Source organism: Ambystoma mexicanum, chromosome 12 (genome assembly GCF_040938575.1).
Source record: "Ambystoma mexicanum isolate Mex_15411 chromosome 12, UKY_AmexF1_1, whole genome shotgun sequence".
NCBI lineage: Eukaryota > Metazoa > Chordata > Amphibia > Caudata > Ambystomatidae > Ambystoma > Ambystoma mexicanum.
Window position 1 is genome coordinate 646,645,262 of NC_090936.1, and position 24,251 is coordinate 646,669,512.

The following is a 24,251-nucleotide window of genomic DNA, read 5'->3' on the forward strand; positions in this document are numbered from 1 at the left end:
AGAACGAACTGATGATTTGGCTAAACAGCTTTTGCAGAGTCAGGCAGGACAAACGCCTTTACTCGGCTCCGGGATGAATCCCACTCCGATGGTTTCAACCAACCCGGTGCAAATTAACCTGCCAGGAAATATGCCTCTGGCCCCCTCTGAGCGTTTTAGTGGGGATCCCAAGAAATACGCCGTTTTCATGAATCAATGTCGTTTACATTTCATATGCAGACCTGGGGCCTTCCCTAATGACCAAACCAAGGTGGCTTTTGTGCTATCTTATCTCAGCGGCAGAGCTGCCGATTGGTCGATTTCGTTGGTAAATCAAGATGACCCAATCCTTCAGGACTTTCAAGGCTTCCAGGCAAGCATGGAAAGATTATTCGCTCGACACGCTCAGGGTGAGGCCTTGGATAACGAACTTCTGTCCTTGCGGCAAGGAAACCAAGATCTCCTATCTTATATAGCCACATTTAACAGATTGGTCGTAGAGACTGGGTGGCCTGAGAATAAAAGAATTACATTATTCCACCGAGGTCTGCGTGGAGAACTAAAAGACGTTCTTGCTCAAATAGTGAACCCGCCTCAACTCTGCGCAGAATACATTGACTTAGTGGTCCAACTTGATCATAGACTTCAGAATAGAAAAGCGGATCGGTCCAGATTTGAAACCAGAGTTCTCACCAAAACCCACACAAGCCCCAAGGGTACCGACGCTTCAGAGCCAATGCAAATTGGGGGAGTTAAAGGACCACTAACTCAGAAAGAACGAGAAAGAAGAAGACAAAAACAATTATGTCTTTACTTTGGAGCTTCTGGACACTTCCTGCGGGATTGCCCGGTAAAACCACCTAAGAAGGTGGTTGGAGCCACAGACAGTAATCTTCCAGAACCTGATTGGGGAAACGACCAAGCCCGACAAGCGTAGAGGTCCGCTTGCCGAGCGTGAAGACAGACTCTTTGACCTCGCATTTCATCATGCCTATGGTCCTCATAGATCCAAAACAGCCTCAACGGTTGCACGGAATAAAAGCCTACCTCGACAGTGGGGCTATTGGAAATTAAGTTGACCTTGAATTGGCTTCCAGGATTGGTCTCCCTCTCCGTCCAAAAACCACCAAGGATGTCATTACCACGGTTGATGGAACCGAAATTGCCTCCGGGCCGGTAACACACTCTACCACGGAAATGACACTGGTTGGCCAAGATGGCCATCGGGAAACCATAGTGTTTGACGTAATCAAGGCTCCACAATTTCAGGTAATCTTAGGGATCCCTTGGTTAGAAACACATAATCCTCGAATTGACTGGCGAGCAAAGAGCATAACCTTCCCTGATTGTGCACAAAAGTGTTATCCAGGAAATCCACAGATGGGTCTAGCCTCAGTAACTGCCACAACAGTACCATTACCTTTTGAGTATCAAGACTTTCAAGACGTCTTCCAAAAGGAACAGGCCAACACCTTACCTCCTCACCGGCCATATGATTGTCAGATCGACCTGGTACCCAATGCTCAACCGCCTTGTAGTAGAATCTATGCCCTTACTGAACCGGAGAACCTTCATTTGCGACAGTATTTGGATCAGTACCTTGCCAATGGTTTTATTCGCCCGTCAGTCACCTGCTTCCTCAGCTCTATTCTTCGTACCGAAAAAGGAAGGCGACCTCAGAACTTGCATTGACTACCGCGCCTTAAATCAGATAACGGTCAAGAATCGTTATCCTCTGCCCTTGATCCCTGAGCTCCTTGATCAGGTAAAAGATGCTTGTATCTATACTAAGTTAGATTTAAGGGGAGCTTACCACCTGGTGCGCGTCAGAGAAGGCGACGAATGGAAAACTGCCTTCCGCACCAAATATGGACTCTTTGAGTACCAGGTAATGCCTTTCGGGTTGTGCAATGCACCTGCTGCCTTTCAATATTTTATGAATGACGTTTTTCGAGAACTCATTGATGTTTGTGTCATTGTATATATTGACGACATCCTGGTGTACTCCTCCTCGGAATCCGATCACCGAAAACATGTTAGAACTGTCTTGGAGAAACTGTGCCAGCACAAACTGTTTGCAAAACTTGAAAAATGCCTTTTTCATGTTACGGAAGTTGAGTTTCTCGGATTCGTCCTAACACCTAAAGGAGTCCGAATGGACTCACGGAAAGTGGATGCGATCCTCAAATGGCCGTCTCCTAGTTCTGTGAAAGGAGTTCAAAGTATGCTAGGTTTTGCCAATTTTTACAGAAGGTTTATCCCGGAATTTTCTCGAGTGGTTCAACCCATCACGGCGCTCCTACGAAAAAACAGACGCTTCGAGTGGTCTAAGGAGGCAGAACAAGCCTTTCAGGAACTAAAAACCAAATTCACCTCCGCACCTGTGTTAAAACATCCTCGTCCGGACCTCCCTTACGTTGTGGAAACCGACGCTTCTAGTTTAGCCATGGGGGCTGTCCTTTCTCAAAGGGATCCAGTTTCAAATCAACTACATCCCGTAGCCTTTTGGTCCAGGAAATTCTCGGATCCTGAAGTGAACTACGGAATCACAGACAAGGAACTGTTGGCTATTAAGTCAGCTTTCAAAGCTTGGCGTCACTACCTGCTCGGCGCAAGACACACCGTTACAGTGATTACAGATCACAGGAACTTGCAATACTTGAAAACGGCCAAAGCTCAATCTTCTCGTCAACTCCGTTGGGCTCTGTTCTTTGCAGAATTTGACTTTATAATCACATATCGCCCGGGTTGCAAGAATGGCAAGGCAGACGCTCTATCTCGAATTGGAAGGGGTGACATTGCCTCAAGTCTAGAGCCAGTTCCGATTATTCCCGAACAGAGGATTTTGGGTGTAATCTCTTCTCAAACTATTGAGGATGTTCAAGGTAGAGTTAAATTGCTTTTTGACGCTACAGCTTTACAAGAATGGAGCCAGAAAGGCTCAAACAATTCCATTAATAATGATTTACCCTATTTCCAAGGGCGGTCATTTCTGCCTCACAAGGAATTGCAAGAACTCGTTATAGCACATTATCATGATACACTAATAGAAGGACACCCGGGCATCGCTAAAACAGAGGAAAAGATCAAACGGCATTTCTGGTGGCCATCCTGGCGAAAGAATATTAAATCCTTTATGATGACCTGCGGAGTGTGCGCCCAAAATAAAAGTCAGAAGCAAAAACCAGCTGGTCCTTTACGGCCCCTGGACATCCCTCCGGTACCGTGGCACACCTTATCGATGGACTTTATAACTGACCTGCCTCCTAGTCATGGGTATAATACTATCCTGGTGATTGTCGACCTCTTCTCCAAGATGGCTCATTTTATCCCATTGAAGGGGTTGCCTTCAGCCCCCACCTTAGCAAAGGAATTTCTTGAAAATGTTGTTCGTTTACATGGCTTCCCATCCATATTGGTTTCTGATCGGGGAAGTCAATTTATTTCTCCTTTCTGGAAAAGGTGTTGCCAAATGGCCCAAGTTGATGTGCGATTATCCACCAGCCACCAGCCTCAAACCGATGGTCAAACCGAAAGAACAAACCAGACCCTGGAACATTATCTGCGGTGTATGTTACCTCAATCTGAGGGTAATTGGAAGGACATTCTATGGATTGCCGAGTACGCGTACAACAATTCTGTGCATTCTGGAACGGGTCAGACTCCTTTCTATACCCTATTCGGCCATCATCCCAGGACTTCGGACCTTGAATCCCCTCAAAGCCTTGAAATGCCCGCCGTGGATCATTTACATGCCACAATAACCCAAGCCTTCAAGGAAGCAAAGACTCATTTACAACAAGCCAAAGAAAGGTACAAGGAAAATGCTGATTTACATCAAAGTAAAGTACCTCCTTAAAAAGTAGGAGACCAAGTGTGGCTTGCAACTAGACATTTACCGCTTAAAGGTCCACAAACTTTTAACCCAAGATATATAGGGCCTTATCCAATCAAAGCTATCATTAACCCGGTAGCCTTCAAACTCGATCTGCCACCTAATATGCGAATCCATCCCGTTTTTCACGTATCACTGTTGAAACCAGTACCACCGGGAACCAGGTTATGCAAACCACCAGAACCAATTCCAATGGATGGGGAATTGGAATTCGAAGTTAAGGACATATTGGATTCTAAGATGTCCAAGTCAAAACTCTTTTATCTGATTGATTGGAAAGGATATGGACCTCAGGAAAGATCTTGGGAACCAAGTGAGAATGTACATGCACCTCGACTAATACGGAATTTTCACTGGAAGTTCCCAAATAAACCGAGGCCTCCAGGTTGGACACCCTTGGGAGGGGCCTTGGGGGGAGGTACTGTCATGATGCCTGCCTCCAAGGAGCCAAACCAGGCCCGGCACCCTCAGAGACAGACACCATGCATTCAAGGGAAGTCCCAGCAGCCCCAGATGGGGGCCCTTTGGACTCAGTCCTGGCGCCGTTGGCGTCAGGCTCATAGGGGACATCAGTCCTGGCGCCATCGGCGCTAGGCTCATACAGAAGTAGGTTGGGAGTAGTGCTTGGTGTAAACTTACCTGTGCAGACCATGCTGCAACTTCCAAGACTGGAAGGAACTATTTTTCTAGGGACTACTTGATCTCTAGGGTGTGACCGGTGGAGGAATACATATTTATGGGGGAAGAATACATACCTGGAACTACTTGAAAGGCTATCTAAGCCACACCCAAGCAGCAGACCACGCATCGCGTTGTTCTGCACTTAGCAGCTGGACGCTCACCGTGCCTGCTCCTGCCTTGGTCCTCCATCACGCCTGCCAGCATCCTGGAAACACCTAAAGAAGAAAAGGGAAGAGAACAGGTGAAAACAAGAACCTTACCTGATACATCTGCACTCCGGATTGTGCACGCCGACGATCCTGCAAAGAAGGCAACATTTTAAACGTGCATCGCGTCGCGCGCAGCACGCTGCATTTCACTCACCTGCACGTGGCGTTTTCGAGTCCTGCGACGTTCATCCGGAGCTTCCACCGCAATCCAGCACCTATTGGAAGGAAGAAGAAAGAGAGGTGAGAAGGGAAACACGAATCTAAGTAGAACTTACCTGTGGTTCAATTCCCTCTCCGCCTTCGGGTTTGTGCCATACCTTTGGCATCTCAGCACCCCGGCCCCTAAGGGGAAACGAAACAGACATTGTATTAGTGAGAGCATGTGAGAATATTAGCAATACGCTCTCTCAAGACTTACCCATTTGCAAGAGAGACACAGCAGCTCTTTTCGGGTCTGCGCCTTACCTCCGGCATTGCCGTACCCCGGCCCGTATGGGGAAAAAGACATTGGACATTAAAGGAGATACTTAAAACGGCAAAGGAATCTCTCATCGGAATTCTTACCAGAATTTGGCTTCATCCAAATCGCCATCAGCCCGGAATCTTCTCCAGCACCTGCGAAAGAAAAGAACAGATGAGTGAATATAAACCCAAACTTGCCATAAACATTTGTGGTACGATGGGAATGGACAAACTAGTTTAAACTCATCAATCCAGTGAAGTAACTGGAATCACAACGCGCCCCGGCATCAGAAGCAGGATGGAGAGCTTGTCATTTTGGTCCCTAAGGTGAGTCTTTGCAGGAAATCCCAAAAGGGTTTCACGGAGGGAGAGAAGGGAAGTGGGAGGTCGGAACATCACCCGCAGACTATTAACCCTTCCTTTTCACACACAGTAGGATATTCCTCCGAGCCAGAAAAACCAGGTTGGGGAATCCAGTCCAGTCCATCTTCCGGGTCTTACGCATCTCTGCAGAAGAGGTCACAGCAGTCCCAGCCACGCCCGCGCCTCCGTGGGAGCCAGGTGAGCGTTACACTTCGCCTTTGCACAAGCCTCAGCGTCGTACTACTCGCACCCAACCATGACAAAAGAGGTTCTTGAGTTTTCACGATCCAACAGCATATTTCTGTTTGACGGCGTATTCTATAGACAAAAGAACGGTATAGCTATGGGAGCAACATATGCTCCAGCAATAGCAAACCTCTTTATGAACAGATTGAACAGATCCATGGCTTCAGTCAAGACAACTTTAACCAACATATCTACAAATGGTTTCGACTTATTGATGATGTTCTGTTAATTTGGGCAGGAAGCAATTAACAAATATAGGTCTACAAAACTACAAATCATATTTGAACACCAACAGTTTTGGGATTGAAATGACGGGAACAGAGAGCGAGAGCACCATTAACTTTTTAGATATCAAAATCTCAATGAACTCAGAAGAGATTGAAACCAGAACGTAAAGGAAGCCCACGAGGTCAACTCTGTTCTCATCTCCACGAGCTGCCACAATAAGAGGGTGATTGAGAATATTCCCAAAGGTCAATTTATTAGGGCCAAAAGGAACTGCAGCACTGCCACAACATACCAAGAGGAATGCAAACTACAAGACAGATTCTTGGAAAGACGATATAAAATTTCAAACATCAAAGCAGCCATCGGCAAGGCCAACCCCATCCCAAGAACCAATCTGCTCAAACCCAAGATTAGGGATGACTCGACCAACCGAGCAGACAGCATCAGATTTGTGACGGAACACAATGCTGAAAGCTTCGAGTATCAAGAAACATTGGCACATTCTTGGAACTGACAAGGTCCTACAAGGCTGAATCTCAGACAAACCCAAAATATCCTATTGTAGAGCATCCACTCTGAAAAGCATACCCAGTCCCTCATTTATGGAACCACAAAAACAAGAAACAAGTAATTGGCTTAAGAAACAAATGACACTTCGATTCCATAAATGTGGAACATGCTCCATGTGCCCACATGCATTAACTACCAAGAGTGTACACTTTGGCACTTTCCATGAAAAGAACATTGATCAATTCACTAACTGTAGGTCTAAATTTGTTATCTGTGTAATCATATGTGTACGTGGACTCAAATATATTGGGAGCACAATCCGTGAATTACAAACAAGGATCAGGGAACATCTCAACACACTGAAAGCAACAGACGCCAGATATCCACTGTCCATACACTTGCAACAGCAACACCAAATGGACGACCGGAAAGGAATTCAATTTGTCGGACTGGAAATGGTCAAAAGCGACACAAGAGGAGGCAACAGAGCACTCAAACTACATCAAAATGAAGCAAGACTTATGTGCAGGACAAGAAATATTGAACACGGCCTCACCACAGAACACAAATGTTATGTTTTTCTATGACAAAAATAGCCAAGTTTTAATGCTCCATGTTGCGTCTGCATATCCGCTGAACTTGTTATGTTCTTACATGTATTTGGGTCTCCACACAACCCCATGTACCACCCTAATACTCCTCTATCACTGATTTGCATCAGTGAGGATTGTGCGTGACACAGAGCACGCCTTGATCAGACCTCCACTCGTCAGCATGGTAGTCCCTTACCACCTCAACATGAGCAAATAGCCACAGCCAGCAACACTACAGACCACACCAAGAACCAACCACGACCACTGGGGTACCCACCCACCTATTCCAGTTTATTACTAATCTGTTCGTTATAGACTTTGAATAACTGCTCATGCTATACCTCCTTCACTTTTAGTGCCATTACGAGCATCTACAGACAAACTGATTAACTGAACCAACTCTGGCCCACACCCCACATTCAATACTTCCACCCTCCACTTCGTATGGACACCCAATTCCCATTTGGACAATATGTCACTACTTTAGCCCACAACCTATGTATATCTATTCACTCATATCCCCCTCACAGGGATACTCATGACAGACAAGGCAAGCCATCATCATACTGGGCTGCATGTCCTGAACTCATTAAACGCTTAACTGTTAAGCCCAGCGCATACCGTGCACCTTTCTCATTAAAACAGCAATTCTATATATGACCAACTGCTACTTGGAATTGTGCTTTCCATTGATATAGGCCTATGACTAGCAATAACACTTGGGGCACTATGCCACAAACAAATCACGGACTTGGTTTATACGATATATCACAAGTAGCATAATGCAATTGTCAACATTTATTGACGGCTGCATCTCTTTATTACATGCACAGGACAATCCACAACTCTTGGGGTAATATTTTATCTCTGCCCACCAAACAGACGGCTCCCATTCACAAACAGCCGTGTCACCAATACTTGTGAGATCACAATTTGCCTTTGACCAATCGCATGACAGAACATTTCAGCCAATCAGTGGCTCTCTAGTCTAACCAATAGGATAGCTTATAATAGAACACACCGCCCCGACATTCGCAAGACCTATTGACCAGCAGAATTCAACGACGTGCATCCATGCACAGTACTAGCGAGGTAAGGTTGAACCTGGTGGATTTATTACAACCCCACTCCCGTCTCTTCAAGTAAGAGGCTGCCCGTTCACTCGACTTTCACAACCTAATCGAACTGACTCACGAGCACCTTCAGGGGCGCTGGTGCTCTTCCCGACAGTGGGTACACACCTCTGCAACATTTCTTAGGACCCCTGTCAGACCCTCCATACCCCAATTAGCTCCAGCCGCCCATCCGCGCACATGCTTAGTCTCCTATACGCATCCGTGTTCACCGCACCCACCCTCGCATTTTGCATTGTCCATTCACTGTTTAGTCGCATGGAGCCGTCGAGCTACCTTCTATTCCCCAACTATAACCAACCACTCAGTATTCCAATGGCACAGCACCTTGTTCAGAGCAAGGCGATCTCCACATTGCCTCCACCCATGTATCGCGTACCACCGCTCCCATCGCCCATATGAAACACACGGCATATCGATCTAGAGAAACCCTAACAACGGCATTCTCAACAACTTAGCACGCAATTTTAACTTGCACTACATACTTTTCTCTGGAATGTGCCATTCCATAGCCAACCGTACAGTGATCCAACCGTACGGCACTCAATTCAGAAGCAGGTGATACACACTGCTTCCACCCACGTATTCCGCACTACCATTCCCACCGCCCCTAAGAAACACAGGGCATTCCTTTCTGTAGCAATCCAATCTTCGGCTTTATACACAACTAAGCACGCAACATTAATTTGCACAACATTTTGCTTTCTGGAATGTGCCATCAGTATGTTTTACCGTTATCCCGCCCTATACTTACAGTAGTTGACCACTAACCGTAATTTCTTACCCTATTTGCACGATACCGCCTTTTGTTGACATATAATGCAAAGTACAAAACAACTATCATTCTATTAATGCTCATGCCTTTCCCTTAGATGTACCAATGTTGGTGATCAATCTTTATCCTGAACGACCTACTCCACCTGATTTACCACGCACCAGACACCTTAATCCAAGTTGAGCATTAATTTAATACTTACCGTGCCCACCCCTTGGAACTCTACAATTGGTAGAATATGCAACCAACTAACACTGCTAACACCTCTCTTTTTCTTCTTTCCCCTTGTGCATCAATCTCTCTCCATACTGTTCCTCCCCCTGCCACTTTTGTATATTCTACATGTTGACATCTACTGAACATTTACTCCTTGTCAGTGGCTAATAACTTTGTGATTAATCTATGATGTGTGTAATTGGAATGGCCTCACTTATTACACTTAATCATATGTCACTCTGCACCCTTGACAACGATGGTTTGATATGATGCTCCATACCTTAACAAATCACCTGTAAATGGTTGTAGCCTTGATAAAGACCTTCTGTTGGTCGAAACACGTGTTAGCACCTATGGTGATCAAATCAACAAACTGAAAACAAAAAACCACAATGGTATCAAAAACAAAAGTGTGAATTACTAACTGTATTATTTGGAACAACAAATGACAAAGACTTTCCCGACTTGACTATTGTAATGCCCTCTATAGTGGTGCCAACAAAGTCACTACCCAAAGACTCCAAACATTACAAAACAATGCTCTCAGAGCTGCACTTGGCATAAAGAAGCGGGAGCATATCTCCTCTATTAGGCGGCAACACAAATGGCTCTCCACTGATAACAAAATCCATCTAAAAATGATCTCCTTGACCCATAAGGCTCTTAATAATGCTGCTCCTAGTTACCTGACAGACAAAATAAAAAGAAAAACATCCAATAAACCTATGAGACTTGCCAACTCTAACTGCCTGGTAGTACCCAGATTTAGACTTGCCAAAATCGGTGGCACTAGCTTCCCTGTGAGAGCTGCTAACTTGTGGAAATCTCTGCCACCCAACCTAAGAGTAGACCAACCTTTCTCACACTTCAGAAGGAACTTCATTAAACACATTAACGCTAACAATGCTTAGACACCTGTAACGACACCCTTGCACGCTCAGCCCTACTCAATGCACATAGTTGTTATTAGCTACCCCCTTTATGTTTATAACTGCTAACTGCTAACACTGTATGTATACTCCTGTACATTATATAGTTTCTCCTGGTAATCTCTCTAAATAGATTGTAAGTATGCAATTGTACATTCATGTAATATTGTAAATTTATTAATTTAACATTGTAAGTCTCGCATTATAAATAAACAAACATTAAAGCCTATAATCATGTTTGTAAGCGCCACTTAGGTAGGAACCCAGCAAAAACCTACCCATTACAGACTTGGGGCACCAGAGCACGTGCTCTTTGGTTCCTACAAACCGACTGCTTATGCAAACAAATGTGGTATCTCACCAAGAAGTAACCAACAGTTCCAAGTGCTCTGACCACTCCCCCGATATCTCAGCACAATTACGCCAAGGATAGCTGACCCCTCACAGTAGAGGCACCACATTGGAGGAAGGTTTGGAGTACCCTAATAACAGTGGACAGAGCAGGCTCTGGAGCCCCCTGACTGAGGACTACGTGTGAGGTCTGTCCCTCTGTAGTAAACATCCAGTCGCCCTGTCCAACTAAACGAAGAAACCTCATTGCTCAGACTTCTTCTTTGCCGGTCGAAAGTAAGAATGGCTTTGGACTCTCCTGTGTGGGGACTGGTGACTGGGTCAAATGAAAAGAAGTAGGAACATAAGAGTGGGGGAGAGGTGGTAATCAAAACATCAGTGGACACAGAAAGCGGTGAGGACACTGCTCCACTGGCCAGATCCTAATTGGAAGTTCCAGCTACGCAGACACGAAGTAGATGATTTTGTCCTGGCCTCACAGTGAATTAAAGGCGGCTGAGGCAGAAGACTCCTTGAGGGCCCAGCATGAGTTAGCTGCACCGCCCAAACAATAGGCCACATGGCACACCCTGGAAGACTACGGATCGGATCATAGGCTAAGGCTAATACTGCACTCCCTCCACAAATCACACAAGCTCCTAATGGCACACTCAATGTCAAAAAAGAAAACAAATCACTGCAGAAATGCAGGGAGAGAAGATGCGACATTCAAAAGACCAAGAGAGGGTTCTGGCCCAGAAGGGATCTCTACCCCAAAGACATGTTTTCGCTCATACAGTCAATGGTTAAAGTAATTTCTTCAATAAAAAAGCAAAGTGTTGGAAATGAATAATACCTTGGAGCAATAACCTCCTGATTGGAATAACCTGAAGGTGTATATCTCCTTGAAAGAAGATGATATAAACATAATTATAAAAAGGCAACCCTCCAATTCTCAAACGCCTGGCACAATGGTGAAGCAAGATTATCTGCTAATGTCTGCATACCTCCCAAATCCATACAGCTCAAATTTCAGTCCAGCTGTAAAGGAGCAATTATGCCCACACCTCTCTTCCTGCAAGATTGTAGGGGGTGGCAGTAACAAAATACCTTATCTTTCTATTGACAGACCGAAGACAACAGCCCAGCTGGAAGCCCCCTGAACACCCCCTCGGAGAGAGCATTTCAGGGTATGAACACATCTTCCCTCAAAGAAGCTTGGAGAATCTTGCATTCGACCGAGATGGACTACACACACTAATTGGCATGGTATTGGTCTTTCTGTAGGATACATGTGATACTCATGTCTAAAGAACACACACCAAAAACGTTCTGGAAGCTCCAAACACTTGCCCCAGCCATACCAGATCATGCACCAGTCACCATCATAGTGGCGGGCGTGGGAATACCTCCTGCACCCACAAAGTGGAGATACAACCCCACACTCTATTAAATATATCAAGACAGAGACCTACTTCAGTCACAAATACAAGAAAACTTCTATCTTAACCAAAAAGGGGAATATTCCTGGCAAGTTCTCTGGGATGCAGCGAAAGCTACTTGGAGGGGGATAATGATAAATAAGGGCTCACGTATCAAAAGGTAAGTCAGACCTCGGATGGCTGCCCTAGAAGCAAAATTAAAACACATGGAAGAAGAGTAAACGACTTTACACTCCAATACGGTCTGGGTAGCACTCAATATGGACACATATGAGCTCAGCACATACTAGACTAAAAAACCTAGCTAGTTTCCTACATAAAAAGGGAGGGTGCACCTTCTACGAGCAGGGAAACAACAGAAAATGCTTTTAGCACACCTGATCAAGAAAAGACAACTTACTAAACGTATCCCTGTAGTTTTGAGCAACTCAGGAACTGTGGTGACAAACCCACCAGAAATACGTATGAAATGTGAGAACTTTGATACTATGCTATACACCTCAGAGCATAGAGGATCCCCACAGGACTATCCAACCTTCTTCGACAGAATCTTGCACCGATAATTACCTAGTGATCCGTCAGACCTTAAGGTGCAACCAATTTTTGAAGCGGCAGTCACTAAAACTATCTCAGCCTTCCAAAATGAAAAAGCGCATGCCCAGACAGCTTCTCAGCTTGCTTAATTTGTCAACATTCCCAAGGAGGTTCTACTCACTCGTCCAACCAACGCATTTAATGACTTCTTGGAACAGAGAGCTCTCCTTTCCATAATGAACCAAGTTTCAATTTTACTCGTCCCTAAAGACAGGATAAAAACCTACGGAAAGGAAACTACCATCCAATATCACTCCTCAAAACAGATATTCAATAACAAAATTCCTAGTAGAGAGAGAGTCTGATCAGACACGTCATTCACATGGAGCAGGTGGGATTCATTGTACACAGAGCGTCAACTGGCCACCTCGCAGACTGGCCCATACAATCAAGGGGCTGAGGAATAAGTCAGACAAGCCGACACTACACTGAAGATGAAGAAAAGTCCTAATGGCCTTTCCTATTCAGAATGCAGAGGGAGTTTGGATACCACAACACCTTTATCACAGGGATAGAACTCTTTAGAAATCCCAGACAGCATACATCTAAACTGGGCAAGCTAGCTCAATGACATCGATGCTCACTTTCACCCCTCCTGTTCCCGTTGGCTTAGGAACTGTTAGCTGCTCACATTTACGCACACCCACAATTCACATGCATTACCCCAGTGGGGTGGAGACCAAGTTACAGTTGTACGTGGATTACATCCTCCTGACCCCGACAAATCCGGAACAGACACAATCACACCTGCTAGACATAACAGAATATACTAAATGAACTGGGATGGGGGGAAAAAGCCAACCGGGAGGCCAGAGAGGACGCAGAGGTCTGAGCTCCTGTGTGTCAACCAGACACCCAGAGCGCCCCGGTTTACTAGAGAAACATCGGAAAGAGAGCAATGCCCACTAGCGACAGAGGATCATTCTTACGGCTTGGTCCCCTCCTCAGTGTGGCTTGGAGAAGCAGTGGGGAGTGCCGCCTAGTGAGAGCCTGCAGGCAGGGCGGTCCAAATAAACTGCCTCGACTCAGGTGAGGGGTATGAGTGGTGGCAATAAAAGACAGAGCAGGGGAAAATGCAGCGTCCTTAACTAGGCGTAGGAACATACCATACAGCGCTGCACCCACAGGCCGCCTGCAGACCATGGCCACATCTAGAAAAAGGCTGGAGTTACACTGCACCCACATGTTCTAAGGACTTGATCATTAGATGGAACACCAGAAACATCTCCCACTAGGTGTGGTGAACTGAGCTACCGGCCGACGTGAAGGCTCCCTCCAATCACTGAACACTGAGACCTCCTAAATTCCCACCCTCCAACAGAGGGAGGACAGATGATGTCATGCTCAACTACGTCTCTAACTCACCTGCTCTGCTCAATCGGCTAAAAAGCATGGAGAAATAACAATTGTGTGCTCCATCGGCTGCAAATCAGTAAAATGAAGACCTTCAGCAAAAAAGCCTAGGCAATAGACTGACTCACAGGCATCTGCGGTGCCCTACCAAGGACAGCCATAGTGAGCTCTCAACAGAAAAAGAGCCAAAAGGACGACATAGGGCAGTTTGTTCGACAAGCCACTCGCAACTACCTAATCAACGAGCCAGAACCACAAGGACGGAAACCTAGCAATGCACACCAGTGGCTTTCTCTAGAAACAACCTCCTACTGTGCTTACAAAACTTTCAAGATAAACTTACAAAACAATGGGTCTCACATTTCTCAAAGAGTCCACTGAGGGTTCAGACCTGGCCAGCCTGTCGGGGTACTCATCGGGAACAGGAACAAGCTTCGGTCCTGGAAGTTCCCCTGGTGGCCTGTGGAATGTCGGAGACCCCATCCACCAGTACGCCGTGCGCGTGACATTATCACACATGTTGAATGCAGGACGTGCCCAATGAACACGGAAATCAAAGTCAGTGGGTCTCCAGTTACAGTGCTTCCCAAAGTTGCCTGGACGGAGAGTGGACTTCGCCTCATTATTTATTAACTGATTATTGTTTTACAATTGGAGTTTTGTATGTACTTGTGGGCCGAAATAAAGTTATTATTGACTGATTATTTTGATTTTCTTCTCTTTTTTTACCTGTATTCAGTTTTGTGGATTTGGCTTTGTCTCGTGGCTCTGTTTTCTGGGTTCTGTACCTGCCTTTTGTAAATGTAACTGTTACAAAGCATGGCCTGTACTACCTGTTCTGTTGCCTGAATGGTGTGTTTTTTCTTTCTTTTCTTATTTTCCAGGAGAACTGTTTGGATTTGGGCTTCCTTGAATTCTGGACTTTGGGGCTTACTGGATTACCTTGCGTCTTTGGAACTGTGAACCCTGTGTCTAAACTGTTATTTTCCTGCTCCTGGAGTACAGTGGAAATGCCTCCCTCCTTAGCTATGTCCTTGTGTCATCCTGTAAGCACCTTTGTCTTTTTGTGATCTTTTTTCCCTATTTTGGAAATAGGTGGTCTGCTGAATTTGATTGGTTTTGATGTGTTAAATCTGATCAGCTTAACTGTCCCTTAACTAAAGGTTTTCAATTAAAAAAAACATAAATTTATGGGATACATTACTCACCATAATCGTATTTCTGATGCTTGCATCTGCTTAGATTCACATGCTATGCATAGGCTGACATCTAGTGGAAGCTGCAGAGTATTACAGTTGTTTTCGAAACTCGAAAAGGGATGTTGACAGGGCGTGCCAGTAATACTATCCCTAGTGTGACGTCCACTGTACCCATGGTCCTTCACGCATCGAGGTCCCTCAGATTGTTTTGTTTCTGACATGAGGTAGCATGAGGCCTAGCTTGAATACAGATGTATTAAAGCAGATATGATCAGATAAAGCTCATAAAAAACATCCATGCACCTTCTCTCCAAGGGGAGGAAGGGTGGGCGTATGTGAATTTAAGCAGATAAAAGAATCAGAAATACGATTACAGTGAGTAATGTATCCCTTCTGAGGCTTGTGGAATCTGCCTAGGTTCCCTTTAACAGGTTTTCCTTTGTCCACCAGCGTAGGTTTTCTACTAGTGTTGGTGAAACGACCACTAGATCGTCCCACTGACCGCATCCCTGAGATCAATGTTTCGCCAACCATACCTGCATGGGGCGCATGCGCAAACGTGCATGAGGGACCAGGTAAATGCACAATGCCATCATGCCTGGCAAACGCATCGCTTTGTTTACGCTTATCTGGCAACCGGCTTGATACGGAGGTATTTGCAGTAGCATGTTTTGAACTCTTTCCCTTGATGGAAAGACTAACCCTACTCCCATGCTTATTACAGCTCCTAGGAACTGTTTGGTTGTGCTTGGCACAAGGCTTGATTTTTTTTCTCGTTTATTAAGAAGCCCAATTGGAAGAGAAGGCTTATGGTTCTTTGAGTGTTTTGCCTGCAAAGATGGGGTGATTCCCCTATAATCAGCCAGTCGTCCAGGTAGGGGTACACTGGGATTGCCTCCCAGCGCAGATGCGCTGCCAAGACCGCCAGTACCTTGGTGAATACCCTTGGAGTAGACGCTATTCCGAAGGGCAGCACCTTGAATTGGTAGTGCTGGTTTGCTATCTTGAAATGCAAGAGTTTTCTGTGCGCTGGGAACATTGAAATATGAAAATAGGCATCTTTCATATCCAGTGTTGCCATGTAGACCCCCCGCTTTAGCAGATGGATTACTTCCTGTAGCATTGTCATGCAGAATCTGTTCGTCTTTACATAACTGTTTGCAGGGCGTAGGTCTAATACTGGGCGCATAGTTAGATCTTTATTTGGCACAAGGAAGGAAGTTGAATAAATACCCTTGTTTACCTGGTTCGCTGGGATGATTTCTATGGCGTCCTTGAGTAACAGCGCTGCAAACTCCTTCAAGAAGGATGTGGTGTTCTTCCTTCGTGGTTGTTCGTTGACGCGGGGGATGGTTTGAAGGTCGTTGAATGAGCTCCACGCAAAAACCACCCGCTACGGTAGATAGCACACACTTGCCTGTGATGATTCACTCCCATGCGTGGGTGAAGTGTGTGATACGCCCTCCTACTGGAGAGGCATGGGAGGGGACCTGAAGGGGGTGGTCAAGTGGAGGACCTACCTCGGCCACGTGATCAACGCTGGCCCCTCTGGAAACCTTGTGAGGCTTGTCCCTGGTTGTTACCCCAGGATGAGCCCTGACATTGTCCATAACCTGAACCTCTGTGAGCTTTGACCACAAAATCGACGAAAATTGCTTCCGCCTCTTTAGACGGGAGGCTTTTTCGTTAGCTGGCCTAGTGATTTTAAGTATTGTACTCCTTTGCAGATTTGAATGTATCCTCCACGGCCTTCCCAAACAAGACGTTGGGTTCCACCGGCATGTTGAGGAGTGTAGCCTGTGTTTCACGTTTGAAACCAGACTGGCGTAGCCTTGCATGGTGTTTAATGGTGGTACCTTCGGCAATGATCCTGCCCACACTGTCTGCGGCATCTATGTTTTTTTTAAAGATGCAACAAGAGACTGCCTTGCCGCCTCCTGCTACTAGGGCCAGTTGCGATTTGAGGGGTTCAGGAGCTGAAGCTATTATAGTTGCCACCTCGTCCCACTTGTGGCAGTTGTAGCTTGCCAGTAGTGTTGTGTTATTCGCAATCCTCGTTTGAAAGGCTGCTGAAGTGGCCACCTTTCTCCCCAGAGTGTACTGTTTTTTACTTTCCTTATCGGGGGGCACTTCCGATGAGGCTAAAGGTGCTCCGGCCCTCTTTCTAGTTGTGGTTACCAGAAGAGAGGCTGGTTTTAGCTGGCCCCTGATGTAAAGTGGGTCCGTTGATGCAGGACGGAAGAGTTTTTCAACGTGTGGGTTGACTGCCCGCGTTTGGTTCAGGGTCTCCAGAGAAGGTTGCATCCTCCTTTGGATGGACTGAAGGATTGGAATAAATTGGGTCGCGTCTTTCCTGTCCCCCCAATAAATCTTCAACAAAATCTTTATCCAGCTGAGTCTCTTGGATCTAAATTTGAAAGTGCTCAGCTGCCTTCATGAGCATATCGTTATACAGTGGTTGATTGTCAACTGGTGAATCTGCCACTGGTGCGTCTTGGTTAACAGGAGAGGGTAAGTTGTACACATCCTCTTCCTCCTCATCATAATAATGGTCTGTTTCCTGTATAGTGTAATTGTCCTCATTGTCTGTATTTAGATCATATAGATCAGTATGGACTGGGTCTACCTGATGTGAAATAGGAAGAGTGTCACAACGTGGCCTCTTAGCTGTGGGCTGGGAGGACGAAGCGTCCGTAGTTGGTGGTGTGTTTTGGAAATTGTGGATAGCTTGGGGATTCTTCTCAAAGAAGTTAGCCATAAATGTAATTCTTGCCATAACCCTGTTAACGTCTTCATCAGTCCATGTTGTTGAACCTAGTATGAATCCAGTGTATTGAGGTCCCTGAGGTGTAAACTGGGACTGAGGTGTAGGCTGGCCCTTGTTTCTCAAGGCCTCTGTTAAGGTCCCTTTCTCTTGGGAAACAGAGTGTTTTTCTGTGTGTGGTGTGCTAGATTTCTCCTTGTGAGAGTGACTCTTGGAGTGTTTATTTGTACTTTTTGCCTTAAGGAGGCTTTCGGTGACATACTTTTGCACCAAGTGGGCTATTCCTGAGCTTTTTGTGCCTTTGGGCGTTTTCGACGTGGTGTGTCGAATTTCGGCGGTGGAGCAGACCGGAGCCTCGTCTTAAGATGTTCGGCAGAAGGCTTGGACACAGCGTCTGTATTGTCTTTCGACTTACGGCGCCTGTCTTATGGCGATCGGGACCTCGAGTGCCCAGAGGACAGGGCTTCGGTGGACCTCCCCCTTCACGCTGTGTGTGGGCGATTGGTCGACGTCGGTGTTGATTCTTGGCCCTTAGCTATGTGCTTAGTGCTGGGAGTAGCGTGAGTGCTACCCAGCTGGGTGTCATCCCCATAACAGAGCCTCCAGCCAGTCTATTGGCGTCTGGGGCTAGCACTTGGGAATCTAACGGTTCCCGTCGCTTTCGCCGGCCGAAAAGACCAAGACAATGCCATCACTGAAGGTTCCCTCAATGTCCATGGCGGTCTCAGCCTCCATGGCGTGATAGGCCCCGCGATTTGTCTTTCGGTCCCCAAGCGTTTTCAGGCTTGAAGAGCTTGCAGGCTCGACAATGGCCCTCGTCGTGGTCCCATACTAGAAAAAGATTGCACACTAGGTGCTTGTCTACCCAAGGGAATTTTTTATTACAACTAGGGCAGAATTTAATTGGAGTGTTTTCCATAGTTAAAAGAAATGGCAGACAGGCGAGAAAAGAGGGTCCAAAGGGGAAAATGCACTCTCCCTACTGTTAGGGCCGAGGCCCGGTGCGGCCTTCCAAGGCCGAAGGGGTCAGTCAAATCAAGGCCTTGGTTCGACCTTCGTCCTTTCCACCGCTGAAAAGTCAGTGTAGTGAAAGGATAGAAAGAGTAACTAACTAATTTAACAATAATCAATGGCGTCAGCCAAAAGGAACTCTGCGATTATGCCTCCATCAACGATGGGGAAAAAAAAACAATCTGAGGGACCTCGACGCGTGAAGGACCATGGGTACAGTGGACGTCACACTAGGGATAGTATTACTGGCACCCCCTGTCGACATCCCTTTTTGAGTTTCGAAAACAAGAACTGTAATACTCTGCAGCTTCCACTATATGTAGGCCTATGCATAGCATGTGATCTAAGTAGATTCCACAAGCCTCAGAAATATATATACACACGCACACACAAAAACACCAAGAAAGTTATGGTGGGTTTACAAATGTTTGAAAAACCCTTTCACCTAAAATACGAAAGGATAGTCCAGTAGAGCCAAGTCAAACATTACACAACGCCATCTAGTAGCCATCGCAGTAAGTTCACTTCCATGCTCCAATCACAAGTAAGGACTATACTGCACTGACGATCCCGAATAAGGGTGAAACCAGGTATGTAAATGCCATGACAGCCTTGCAAAACATTGGTCTTGGGTTGATTAAGCTATGTATAAAGTAGCACTGCCCTCTAAGACAAAGACTGTTTCCTGGAGTAAAGGTTTGTATTTGGGCTAACTGGCATACCCACAATGACTTGCTGTTGTGGTTCAGAACTGGATGTGAACTTCCAGCGATGGAGACTAGGTGGCGTTGTGGAATGTGTGACTTGGCTCAAATGGACGATCCTACTATGCATATTGTGATGAATCCCCAGACGCTGTTGCTTCTCTGCTACGGGGAGCCCTTTTACATGAGGCCATGGAGGGAAGGTTGCTACCCAATAAAACCCCTGGGGGTGGTACTCAGCAGGTGTATCTCATGGGAGGAGCCCCTAAGGGACTAATCACCCTCCGGGGAGAACATGGTATCCCCATAGACCACCTAACTGAAACCTGCCTTGCTCGATAACCCCCTACAACACCATCCCTACCGTTCCTATCTGTTTCTTTAAAACCAGGAAAGCAGAGAGTACTGGGACGAAGAAGAGTCCAACTAACTCAATAGGAGTCTTCCAGATCAGAACTGAGATGAGGAGGTGCGGAAGAATAGAGAGTACCTCTGTGATAAATAATGGGCAGTCTAGTCTTTGTGGATTTCCTACTGGCCAAGACACAAGTGAAATAGAAGAGGGAAATTCAAACTCAATCAGAGATGATACCTGGATAAACCAAGAGCTGCGGAGTCAGTGGTCAGGAGCGGAGTGGAGCAACCAAGGACGGGACACTCACCCATCAGCAGAGAGGCTACAAAGAACTCCACTGTGGTCGTGCCGTGTCCGGACGCACAAGCTTATCGAGAGAGCTGGAGAGCCTGGTCGGTGACGGGAGAAAGTAGGAACCTGCTGCAGAGCCACTGCAGAACTTGAGCGGAGGAGGATGTCTCCGAACAGGGGGTTAGGGGGACCCAGAAGCAGCCGACAGAGACCGGTGAGCAATCAGAGAGGGGTTGGGAAACCGGGCAGCTTGCTGGGAACCCCGAGAGACTATACTGCATTGGGACACAGGTCAGGGACCCGCATCCAATAAGGAGTGTCCTCCAGGCTCATCTTCTTTGTGCCAGTCCCTGGGAGCGTGGAAGTCCAGAACTTGCCAGACCAAAATAGTGAGAAGCCAAAGGAGTTGGGAACCCAGTGGGCAAAGGCCAAAGGGGCCTGGGACCCAAAAGAAAGAAGCCAATAGCACAGGGGTCTGGGACCTGTGAAGGCATCATGAAGTGGACACAGACAACTGAATGAACTTTGGGCTACAATCATTTATTAAAAATAAAATGAAGGTTGGAAGAAGGCCTAACTTGCCACTTGCCCTATGCTAAGGAGGCAATTCCCTGCCTAACTGAAACTAATTATAGTCTGTGTTGGGAAGACCAAAGCAAATGTCTGTCTGTGCCCAAAACCTATACTTGCCATCACATCTAATTGTATACAATGTGTAGGGATGTCAGCATCAAATGAGAAGTGTTCAGAATAAAATTCAGCTCTTAAATAGAAAAGGGTTCTCCATGCCACAAGGTTCAAACTGTAAAGAGGGGTTCCACTGCCCACACTTTCAAGTCTTTCAATGTTTCACAATAACACAATTCCTCAGGATCTTCAATGTTCCAAAGTATAAAGTTCAGTTCCTAAATATCAGTTAATACAGATGTTCTTCATTTATTCAATCACAAAGTGGCTTTTCCTTAACTGTATGTGTTTGGTCTAGGTGCAGTTGTCGGACCATGCGTTCCAACTATTATAGGTCACGCAACCAACACACCTTACTTGCATCTGTTTCATAGATAGCTTGCCACAGTTTCAGCTTCACAGTGAGGCTCGACTTAATCTACTTTCAAGTGCCCTTGAAGCTTTATTATCACTTGTTTGATCATCATTCACTTGTTTAGCAACTTTCACTTGTAAAACCAACATAGGCTTCCCAGTATACTTTTCTGCTAGGAAACATATTCTCGGTTTCAGGCTTCTTGATTATCACCTGGCACCCTTTCCCCAGGTTTCTCTTGCACACAGACTTTGTTACGATTATCTTTCATTCACACAATTATTCTTGGCTCTTGGAAATGATTGCCTTCATGGTTTTTCATTATATTCATTACATTTTCACATTGGTTTTGCTTATATTCAATTCAGTTATTCCAAATTCAATGTCTTTTGCGCTAAGCCGCCCATTCACCGTGTCCGGGGGCCCGCTTTTCACTCAGGCGGACTCACCAGCTTTCTCGCGACCTGCTTTCAACTTTCTGTGGCTTTCGGGAAATTTGTCTCCACTCATGGTCTGCTCACACTGGTTCAGTCAGGCATACAGTGTCTTCCACACTTCCCCCTTGGAGCTCTGGTAGACTGACGCTCCCGGGACCTTCACACCATGCCGCACTGCTTCCTCAGCTCTGTCTCATACTGCCATCAAGCCCCTCTCTCACCGGATCACGCTCTCTATACCTCCCAGCATCTTGGGAAGGTGCCTTCTTGGCACCACAACTTGTGCCCTGGAGCTCTCCTTCACACTATGCTCTGGGCATCTTCCCGTGCCTTTCCCCAGGATTCTCTCTAAGCCGCTCAGCTGAGCCATTTTTAAAGTCCCTGGCTCCACGATAACGAGTCCAACAACTAGACCGCTTATGTTTCTTTTTGCAGTCCATCTACTGGGTTAATGGTGACTTCCTCGTCCCCGTACTTAAGTGGTGTTTGTGTGAGTACGAATTTTCAAAGAGAGAATGTATGGCTCTGGTGCGTCTCTTCCTCGTCCCAGTACCCGAATGATATTAATTGGGAGATGATTTATGGAAAGAATAGGGAAGGGACTGATAATAACCTATTAAGGCCTGGGGGATGTTGAGTTAATTAGAAAAGGGAAATGGGGGATACTGTTTCTCACCCAAGGGTGCCTCATCCCCCACTACCCAAGTCTCCTCCAACCAGGGGATCCTCCCTCGCATATCCACGCCCAGGGTCAGGATCCGATAGTGATAGCCTTTCCCTGGCCCCCTGAGAAGAGGATATATTGGGGAAAGAAGTGAGTACGCCCTCTGATTCCCCACAGACCCGACCACAAGAATACCTGAACAGATAGTGAACCAGGTACAAAACCAAAGGGGTCTGGGACCCAAAAACAAGAAACCAAAAGTGCTGGGACCCGTAAGCAAGAAGCAAAAGGGCTCTGGGACCCAAAAGAGAGTGAAGTAAATACCACAGGGGTCTGGGACCCAACAAGAATCTCTGGCAAGATTGTAAACCAGGTACAAAGTCAAAGGGATCTGGGACCAAAGAGAAAGAAGCCAATATTACAAGGGTCTTGGAGCTGACAAGAAGACTACCTGGCAGGATAGTGAACCGGGTACACACTGTTAAAAATCAGGAAAAGCCAAGAAGGAATTGGGAACAACACCCAATAACGGACTATAAACAAAACTTTTGTTTTGGTCACGAGGCCTGGCAGGATAGTGTCCGGGCAGGCTGTGAACATAGTGTAGAAAAGACCAGGGGAAGGGAGACACATCCCCAGGTGTTTGCGGCCATTTTAAAAAAAGAATCAAGAAGAGGGGGGTCCTTCTCTTAACATTGTGAAGATACAAGACTTTTGTTCTATGCACATTATTGGGACCTCAGTTCAAGGAACCCTTTTTGAGACTTTTGATTTGTATCTCCTAAGAAGAATATTTCATTTTGAATCAATCAGAAGTGAACCTCTGGCCATCATCCCGAAGAAAGAAACCATTCTTCTGAATCAAGAAGACCTACCCTTTTCTTTAGTTGTGTATATAATGTAAGGGTCGGAAATATGTTTTGGACACCGGACAGTAGACTCTTTTCTTTAGACTATCCCGATACACGCTTTAGTATTATTTGAGACAGGGAAACCCCTCATAAACCCTAAGGTCAGACAGGGTTTTTTCTTATTTTATTAACAATAAAAGTCTATAGCCAGAAAAATACCTCAAGTGTGCCAATATCCTCCGCCCACACCCTTACAATATCAATCTACATCTATACAAAATCATTGTTCTCCTCAAATGCCATTCAGAGGAATGAATGGCAATTTGAGGTGTGCAAAGAAATAACCCAGGGCACTCAATCTTGGACGTGCAAAAACAGCAATTTATTTACATTCAGCACACGTCATGAAGTAAAAAAGGAGCAAACGTGGACTTGCAGAAGAAACGGGATCCCAAAGCTCCACACCACGCATTCCGTTTCCTTGCAGAGACTTTGTCAGGTGAATTTAATTTTACAAAGCAGGGCATACCTTTATTTCTGGCTTGGTTGCCAGGCCCCAACATTCTGATCAAGTGATTAATGTAACATACACAGCCTTAGTACGTACTAACGGCAGCCACCATCTTATACTGGATCAATCCCCATTGAGTTAATAAGAAATATTTGCTAACAGACTCTAAATTCACCAGCCTCTCTAAGGCAATACATTGTTGCCGGACTCCCTGCAACCCAGCCCCATTTGCCCTCAAAATGTCCCAGCTGAAAATCTTCCCAGAGACTTGTCAGGGCCCCTGTCCTTAGTTAAACCCTGGTCTGCAAGATGATGACTTAACTCACCAAAGTCATCGAAACAGGTCGACCTTTTACTGTTTCGATATCCTTTTTGAATAAGTGGATACACCATTTTTAAAATCAGTACCCTGCCTCCTGAGCACCACATACACTGCTCAGCTTTCTTCTTATGAGTTGGAAACAACACCTACCATGACCAGGGA

General features: G+C 45.9%; 1 protein-coding gene across 3 annotated transcripts in view; it reads right to left on the reverse strand.

The window, feature by feature from the left end:
• SRPK2 (SRSF protein kinase 2) overlaps positions 1-24,251 on the reverse strand; it is a 1,693,306-nt gene that overhangs the window by 918,864 nt on the left and 750,191 nt on the right. The window lies entirely within an intron of this gene.